This window comes from Notamacropus eugenii, chromosome 3 (assembly GCF_028372415.1).
Source record: "Notamacropus eugenii isolate mMacEug1 chromosome 3, mMacEug1.pri_v2, whole genome shotgun sequence".
Lineage (NCBI taxonomy): Eukaryota > Metazoa > Chordata > Mammalia > Diprotodontia > Macropodidae > Notamacropus > Notamacropus eugenii.
Window position 1 is genome coordinate 288,382,108 of NC_092874.1, and position 9,107 is coordinate 288,391,214.

The 9,107-nt window shown below is 43.7% G+C and overlaps 1 long non-coding RNA gene across 2 annotated transcripts; it reads right to left on the minus strand.

Annotated features, from left to right (window-relative positions):
* LOC140534608 (uncharacterized) lies at positions 1-6,705 on the minus strand. Of its 2 annotated transcripts, none has more exons than XR_011977393.1 (3): positions 6,343-6,705; positions 4,777-4,987; positions 1-2,091 (listed from the first exon to the last, which is right to left on the minus strand). It is a non-coding gene; the product is annotated as an uncharacterized lncRNA (long non-coding RNA). The 2 variants fall into 2 exon arrangements; XR_011977392.1 differs by lacking the exon at positions 6,343-6,705 and adding an exon at positions 5,525-5,833.
* Between the last annotated feature and the right edge of the window lie 2,402 nt (positions 6,706-9,107).

Below are 9,107 nucleotides of genomic sequence, written 5' to 3' on the forward strand. Positions count from 1 at the left end.
CTAACACATTGGACATATTCTATGTAATGAACTTATGAGATCAATCATCACTGATCACCATGGCCATGGTCTTCATAACCATACGGGATTAATAATAATTACTGAAGGACATGGGCAAGAGTCACAGAAGATGGACACGTTTGGTTGGATTTCAACTTGCAGGCATCATTAGAAAGAATGCTTAAATTTAGAAAACGTGGATATGCATGACTACCGGCATACCTTGGAGACAGGGTGGGTTTGGCTCCAGACCACCACAAAAAAGCGAATATTGCAATAAAGTATTGCACAAATTTTTTGTTTCTCAGTGAGTATAAAACTTAGATTTACACTATAAGACTATGACCTATTAAGTGTATAATAGTATTATGTCTAAAAGGAAGTAGATCACTTAATTATAAATACTTTATTGCTAGAAAATGCTAACCATTATCTGAGCCTTTGGCAAGTCGAAATCTTTGTCCCGGTGGAGGGTCTCACCTCCATGCTGATGGCTGCTGATTGATCAGGGTAGTGGTGGGTGCTGAAGTTTGGGATGGCTGTGGCAATTTCTTAAAATAAGACAGCAGTGAAGTTTGCCCCATCAATTGACTCTTCCTTTCGTGAAAGATTTTTCTGAGGCATGCGATGCTTTTTTATAGCATTTTACCTACGGTAAAACTTTTTGTCTCAAACTCAACCACTGCTTTGTCAACTTAGTTTCTATAATATTCTTCTATATTGTTGTGTCTCTGGGAATAGGGAGGCCTGAGGAGAGAGAGAGGGGGGCGAAGCCAGTGGAGCAGTCACAACACACACAGCATTTAGTGAATAAATTCACCCTCCTATATAGGCTTGGTTTGTGGTAGCCCAACATGATTATAACATTACCATCAAAGATCATCATAACAGGTATAATAATAATGAAAAAGTCTAAAATATTGCAAGAATTAGCAAAATGTGACCCAGAGACATCATGTGAGCACATGCTGTTAGACAAATGGAATCCATAGGCTTGCTTGGCCCAGAGTTGGCACAAACATTCAATTTGTAAAAAACACAATGAAACGACATATGCCTGTATAGAAGAGAAGGTTACATACAATGCGGTGAGATTACAGGGGACTTTGATTCACAAAAAGTTTTGACATAATCATAAAATCATACATTTAAATCAGAAAGGGACCCTTAGAGACTGTCTAGTCAGATCTCTCCATTTTAAAGATGAGGAAACTGAGACCCAGAGTGGGGAGGAGAATCCCCCATGGCCAAACAGATAATGTATGGTAGAGGTAGAGTTCAAACCTTAGTCCTCCCATTCCAAATCTGGGGTTCTTTTCTATTTTATCTTGCAACAAGCAATAACCTCTAGAAATGAAGGATCATGGCCATAGGAGAATAAAATAGATAGCAAGGGGGAAGGAAAGCAGGAAAATTTAAACCCATCAGACCGAAGGTATCTCCCTGGCTGTAATGTCCCCTAACCACACTCACAGATCTGCAGATAATTTCCACTAAATATTTGAAAGTGATGGATGCCAGACCCCAAATATTTGTGGACAACATTTTTCCTTTAAGAATCACAAAGAATCCTTTCTGTGAAAGCCACACATTCTTATTAGCTGTGGTCTCAAAGGAAACCATCCTTCTTCAGATGTGTTTCCACTGATGGATTCCTGCAGAGTAGGTCTTTCAGGGAAATTGACTCATCGGCCCTGTCTGGCTCTCTGGGGGAGGCACACCTGTGTCCCAGAAGGATGACTTAGGAAAATGCCAAGTTGAAAGGATCAGTGATGCTTTAGTAAAATGCATGGGACCCTCCAGGAATCACAGTTTAGGGGCAGTTGCTGTTAATGCTGTTGGCCTGGAATGCTACTGTGACTGCAGTCCTTTCCCATCTCCAGCTGTCTGCAGGATGCAGTGCTCACTTGGCAGAGTTACATCAGGAGACTGTTTCCCTTTTGTCCAATTCTTCAGGCCTCGACCATGTAGAGTCTTTGGTGTTCAAAGGTGCCCAGCATGCTGAAGACCTCCTATTCTGCTGTCAATTTGATTCAACTCAACAAAAGTTTCTTGAATGTTGGCTGGCCCTGGTCCTGTGTATGAAATGCTCTAGAGAAAAACATGTGGAAAGAAGGCTGCATTTGGAGCCAAAAGCTCTTGATTCAAATCCTGTTACTGCTGTGGGTATAAACTGAGAGAAACCACTTAAATCTTTATGTCTCAATTTCCTCATCTATGAAATGGGGGGATGGAGCTAGATTACCCCAAGGTCCTGCCAGATCTAAATATGTAACCTGGGCTGTCTCCTAATCTCTTTTTCCTCATATGTGGGCAGCTAAGTGGTGCAGTGGATAGAGCACCAGTGCAGGAGTCAGGAGGACCTGAGTTCAAATCTCACCTCAGAAACTTGACACTCACTAGCTGTGAGACCTTGGGCAAGTCACTTAACCCCAACTGCCTCATCCTGGGTCATCTCCAATCATCCTGATGAATATCTGGTCACTGGGTTCAGATGGCTCTGGAGGAGAAGTGAGGCTGGTGACCTGCACAGCCCTCCCTCACTCAAAACAAAGTCAAGTGCAAGTCATGTCATCATTTCTGTGATGGCATGGTCTTCTTCTGCAACGAATGATGAACACACCTCCTCATATGTAAAAAGAGAGAGTCAGACTCAATCAGGAGTTCTTAATGTTTGGGGGACTATGGACCCCTTTGGCAGTCTGGGAAAGCCTTCTAGGCCCCCTTCTCAGAGTCATATTTTGTTTCCCGCTTTTATAATGGAAGGAAATGCTAAATTTTGTTAGAGGTTAGTGAAAATAACACATAAATTTTTTTCCATCTGTGTTCCCACACCCCAAGAAATCTACCCACAGACCCCAGGTAAAGAACTCTTAGAGTAGATAAACTGAGGTCCTATCAAACTCTAACCCTCCGATTCTAACAGCACATTCAAGTTCTCAAAGCCTATAAAGTCAGGTGGTATCAGTATTATTTCAGTTATACACATGAGGAAACAGATGTTCAGAAGGCGTCATGTGCCCACTTTGTATAGCTGCAAAGTATCAGAAGAACTGCCAGGTTTTCTCATTCTGAACCTAGTGTCTTTTCCTCTACTTCCCCTTGTGTTAGGGTTACTCAGGGTGAGCCCAACTCTACCAAATGAGTCAGGCGAATTCCCAAGAGAGCAGAGTGCCTTGAAGTCAGCCTGGTTAAACTTGCAGCTAACTACAGAGGCCACTAAGTCAGTTATGGATGGAGGCAATGGGACTCTGTGAACTGCCACTCTCCCCCTGCCACTCCCTCCCCTGCAACCTCCCTCCATGAGCTCAATATCCATTTTCCCCAAACAATCAACCAACGACTTTTTATTAAGTGCCTACTAAGTGCTGGGCATTGCATTTGCTAGGCGTGGGAGATAAAGACAAAAATTAATATCTACCTTCAAGAAGCCCAGATTCTATCTGGGGAGATAACACACATCTATATATTGCTAACAGATAAAATGTATTTGAAACACAAAGTGATTTTGGGGTGGGGAGGATACCAGTCTCTAGGGGGATTCAGAAAGTCTTCATGTAGAAGATGACTTTTGAAGGAAAGAATTATTGCCTGAATTCCCTCCAGTGGACCAGAAGCCCCTTGAAGGCAGGGAATGTTTCATTTTTGCCTTTGCATCTGCTTTCCTGAGACATTTTGTAGGAACTCAATAAATGTTTTTTGACTAAGTTGAGTTGAGTCTTCAAGGTAGCTGAGTTGAGCTGAGTTGAACTGAGCAGAACTACAGTGTCTCCATGTCCTGAGTAGATAACAAAATGCTCCCTATGAGGAGACTTACCTGGCCTCTAATTACTAGTTTTGTGAATCTTGGGGAAGTCCCTTAAACTCACTGGGCCTCTCTTTTCCTCATCCACAGAACAGGCATAATACCCAGCTTGTCTCCCTCATAGAGTGGTTGTATGATGAGATGGTAAAGAAAGGATCTCAATCACTTTTTGCTGCTGTTCAATTATTTAGATTGCATCTGCCTCTTCATGACTTCATTTAGGGTTTTCTTGACAAAGATATCAGAGTGGTTTGCCATTTCCTTCTCCAGCTCCTTTGACAGATGAGGAAACTGAAGCAAACAGGGTTAAGTGACTTGCCCAGGGTCACACAGCTAGTATCTGAGCCTGAATTTGAACTCAGGACACTCTATCCTCTGTACCACCTAGCAGCCTAAAGCTCTATTCACTGTCTAGGATTATTAGCAAGAGTAGGAACAAGAGTTTGAAAGGAATGTTGTTGAAAGTCATCTTGTCTAAAAGGAGGAAAGAAAGACCCAGAAAGGAGAAGTGATTCTCCCAAACTCCCACAGGTAGTGAGGAGCAGAGAAAAAGAACTTTGTGTTCAGAGCAGGAGGGTTCAGGTCAACTCTGCCATTTACTGGTCCATGATCTTAGACAAGTCACTTCAATCTCTCTGTGCCTCAGTTTCCTCATTTGTAAAATAATAAAGTTGGGACAAAATGACCTTGGAGAGCCATGATTTCCCAGCTGTTGGAACCATGGATTTGGATCTTCTGACCTTTTCCAATATACTAGGAAAGAGGAGAGACTGAGGGCTAGTGTCAGAATGGCAATGTCACCCCATGGGACTCTCTGCCCAGCCACGCCTTCCCCAGCTGTGCTGTGGCTGCCCCATCCCCTCCACCCCCCACCTAAAGAACACACAGACAGAAAATTAAAAGAAGGAGGGAAACAAGCAGCCTGAGCAGAGAAGTCCTCCTCAGGCAAGGGAGTTGTTTGGGTGACTCACTGTTTAGTCTCTGGTGTTTCATGTGGCTCTGATGATAGCTCAGGAGGGCCCATCTGCTCTCACAACACCTCCTCGCAGTGTGAGAGAGACAGAAAGGTGTCATGGGAAAAGCCATAGACCAGTCAGGAGAGGCTTGATTTCAAATCCTGGCCCCAACACTTCTACTTACTTGGCTGAGTCATTTTACCTCTATGAGGCTCAGTTTCCTCATCTGTAAAACAGAGATGGCTAAGGATAGCTAGCATTTCTTTTTTTTTAATTTTTAAAATAAATTTAATTTTATTTTCAGTTCCATATTCTCCCCCTTCTTCCACCCTCTCCACCAACCATGAAGAAGGCAAGAAATTAAATAATCATTATATACATGAAGTCACACAAGACATACTTCCACATCAGCCATGTTGTGAAAAACAAAATAAAAAGAGAAAAATATATAGCTAGCATTTCTATAAGAATTTACAGTTTGTAAAACAATTTATCTATGTCACGCCCTCACAACAACCCTGTGATATAGATGCTATTTTTGTTTTATAAAAGAAGGTAATGAAGCTGAGAGCAGAGGGGAGGGGAGGAGCTGCAGGTCTATTGGTTGTATCCTGTCCAGGAAATGTCTGACTCAAGATTTGAACTCGGGTCTTTCTGACTCCAAGGCTGAGATTCTTTCCATTATGCCACCTAAATCTCTATCAATAATAATACTTGCAGAGTTGTAAGAACATGGATTTGAATCTGCCCCTGCTTTTATTACCTGGATGAATCTGGGTAAGTCACTCAACTGTGTTTCAGTTCTTTCATCTTCCAGATGGGGGAGTTGGCCGAGATGACCTCTAAGGTCCCTTCTAAAACCATATTCCTATAATCCTATGAGGGAGGCAGCATTAAATCCTTTGAAAGGGGCCATGCTGCTAAGAATCTTGCAATCCTGAATTAGCTAGAATCAGCACAGGACTCTTGATGCTACCGAGAAAAGTTGTCCAAAATTGGGCAATGTTGGAAGAGAGATATGCTATTGGTGACCTGGGCTGGAAAACAATTTGGAAATATGAGAGAAAAGGCATTTAATTATTCAGTCTCTTTGACCTAGTTTTCCCATTACTGGGCACATCTATATACATATATATGTATATATGTATATGTGTATATGTATGTATACATATATGTATATGTGTGTATGTATGTATGTATGTATATATATATGTATATCCATGGAGATCAAGGATGGAAAGAAAAGCTCCACAGACACCAAAATATTCATAGCAGCACTTTTTGTAATAGCCAAGAAATGTAAACACAGTGGATGACCATTGGTTGAGCCAGAGCTGAATAAGCTGGTATATAAATTTTATGGAATCTATTGTGTGGTAAGAAAGGGTGACTATGAGGAAGACTTAGAGACACGAGAAGATTTATATGACCTGATGTGAATGGAAAATAAACAAACTCAAACAAAAGAACAGGATACATGACTACATGAATACAGTATCAATGAAATAGACCATGAAAGGGAAGAGAATCAGTAACTGTGATAGCCAATCTTGGTCCCACCAAAGAGATAATGAAACTTACCTTCCTCCTTTTGGTTAAGAGAAAAGGGGCTATGAGGACTGAGTGTGGCATACCTATCCAGTTTGGCTTTGTTTTTGACCTCTTGCAGGGATGGGAGAAAGAGTTGTTTGTCCTTCATTCTCTAAGAGGACCATGACATCAGGAAGGTGATGTCACAGCCTGCAAGTGAATTGGATTTCAGTGTGCAAAGTCACCAGCCTCACTTTCTCCTTCGGAGCCATCTGGGTCCAGTGGCCAGATACACATCAGGATGAGTGGAGATGGCCCCAGATGCTTGATATTATATTAACATCAAGGCTCTTCTGCATGGGTGTCCAGAGCTGCCAAGAGGGAGCTTTGTGGTGAGAAGGCTTAATCTCCAGCAGGTCCCTGAAAGGGAGAATAAACAGTGCGCAGTTTTAGGAGGAAGGGTGTGGCTTAGAGCAGCCACAAAAGGGAGGGGAGGAGCTGCCGGTCTATTGCTTTATTCTGGGGGCCTGTGCTTCATTTTGGTCAGACCTCCCACCTCGAGTAGCTGGGGTCACCACCTCCAACACCAACGGAGGCAGACTGATGTCCCCATGTCTCAGCCACTACTAACACAGAAAAGAAAACAGGCTTACCATCTGCAACTCTTCCCTGGGAGCCAAAGGGTCTTTCTATATTTCTCTCCCTGCTTTTGCCATCTCTGCTGCCACCTCCCAACTTCAATGGAAACAAAATTAGACACCAGTGTTTATAATTCAGATCCCCAGTGAGAACTGGAAATGTTTGGCAAGCCGTGCATGAGATGGGATATTGTAATGCCTACCCATGGGTGACTTCCTCCTGCAGCACAGGACAGAGAGATGGAGGTGTGAAGGGAGATGGGGAAGAGGAAAAGACCCTCATCACCTCACACCTCCCCATGTGACTGCCTTCTCAGATGCAGGATCTAGCACTGGGTCTTTGTGTTCTCTTCTCACCGCTGGAAACCCTTGGGTCCCAGAACGTGCCTTCCTCACTCTCCCTGTGTGGTGCTGAGCACACTGCCACCATTCAGCAAATCACAAATAACGGTCGAATAAAGATTAGCTTCTGGATGGGCAGGCAGTTGATAAATCCGGTTAGTCAGAATTACTGCTGCTTCATCTGACAAAGGGATGGGGCAGGCACAGAGCAGCTGTTCCCCTGGGCTTGCACGCAAGCAGGTTTCCTTCCACACAGACGTATGGAGCAATGCTCACGCTAAATGGACTGTTCATAATGGTACTTTCCCCCAGCGTGGCTGCATGGACTGGTCTTTCTTTTATCCCCCAGCTGCTGATTTCATAATCACCCCAGACTGTATAATTCACTAGAGAAGAAAGATGCCCACAAGAGTCCCGCTTTGCAGGTCTCCAGAAGTTCATTTTGTTGGCCGCCACTGGTTCTTAGAATCACCCTGTCCATTCAGAGATGGGAAGTGAAAAGAATTTAGCCATCGGCCACAAAGAAGGCAGCTAGCAAGGCTGCTTCTCCCCAGTAGGTGGGGAGGGGGGTGTCCATTAGCATAATATGGTAACCTGGGAGAGAGAGACTCTCTCGGCTGAAACCATGTGGTGGAATGGCAAGTGGAATGTCGGCTCCCTCTTAGGCTTTTCCTATTTCTCCCCAGTGGCTCATGCCTTCTCTCTCTTGGAATTGCTTTGTCTAAGCTTACATTATTTTGTGATTGCTGTGTATTGTTCTTGCAATTAAGTACTCAGTCTCCCCCAAAAGAGTGAATGGGGGAAGGGAGGAGAATCCATCAGTCTCTTATGGCAAATGGGACAAGGTTGTCTAGGCTTTAGGTCCCCAGTTCAGTCCTGGCTCTCTCTCTCTCTCTCTCTCTCTCTCTCTCTCTCTCTCTCTCTCTCTCTCTCTCTCTCTCTCTCTCTCTCTCTCTCTTTCTCTCTCTCTTTCTCTCTCTCTCTCTCTCTCTCTCTCTCTCTCTCTCCCTCCCTCCCTCCTTCCCTCTCTCTCTCTCTCTCAGTTTCTGTCTCTTTGTCTCCCCCCTCTCTCTGTCTCCTCTCTGTTTCTCTCCTTTCTTCCTCATCCATCTCTCCTCTCTCTCTTCCTCTCCTGCTTCTTTCTTTCTCAGTCTCTCTGACTCTCTGTGTCTCTGTCTCCCTGTCTATCTGTCTGTCTCTCTCTGTGTGTCTCTGTTTCTCTCTGTGGCTCTGTCTCTCTGTCTCTTTCTCTGTCTCTGCTCCTTGTTGCTTCTGTTCTCCACCCCCCCACCCAATCTCTGTTGGAACCATACCTTGCTCCTCTGTGTTCTTTCTTCTTCCATGCCTGCTCTCATTGCCCCACTGATCTACTGCCTAAGCAATTGAGTCTTGACCTCCATAAGATTTCCTTTATTTTTTTTAAATGGGCCTGCTAAAAGCTGCAGCTCCATGAACAGACTTCTAGGGGAATATAACTCCCAGAAGTAAGTATTGCATCCATCCCTTGGGTCCACCCTCTTACTCTGCTAATGTTTTTCCTGTTTCTCTGATGGATGTATACCAAGAAGCATTTATTCAATACTTCCTCTGCACAGCAAATAGAGTTCAGTTGAAGAAACTGAGCAAGCAGAGGTGAAGTGACTTGTCCAGAGTTCCATAGCTATTGTGTTTGAGTCTGGATTTGAATTCAGGTCTTCCTGCCTTCAGGTCCAGAGTTCCTTTCACTGTATAAGCTAGCTGCCTAAATTGATGGTCAATAACCCATGATCCTGTGAAAACTATTCTTCTTAGCTCACTTTCCCACCTGCCTCTTCATTTGAATGAAACTAGTGTGAA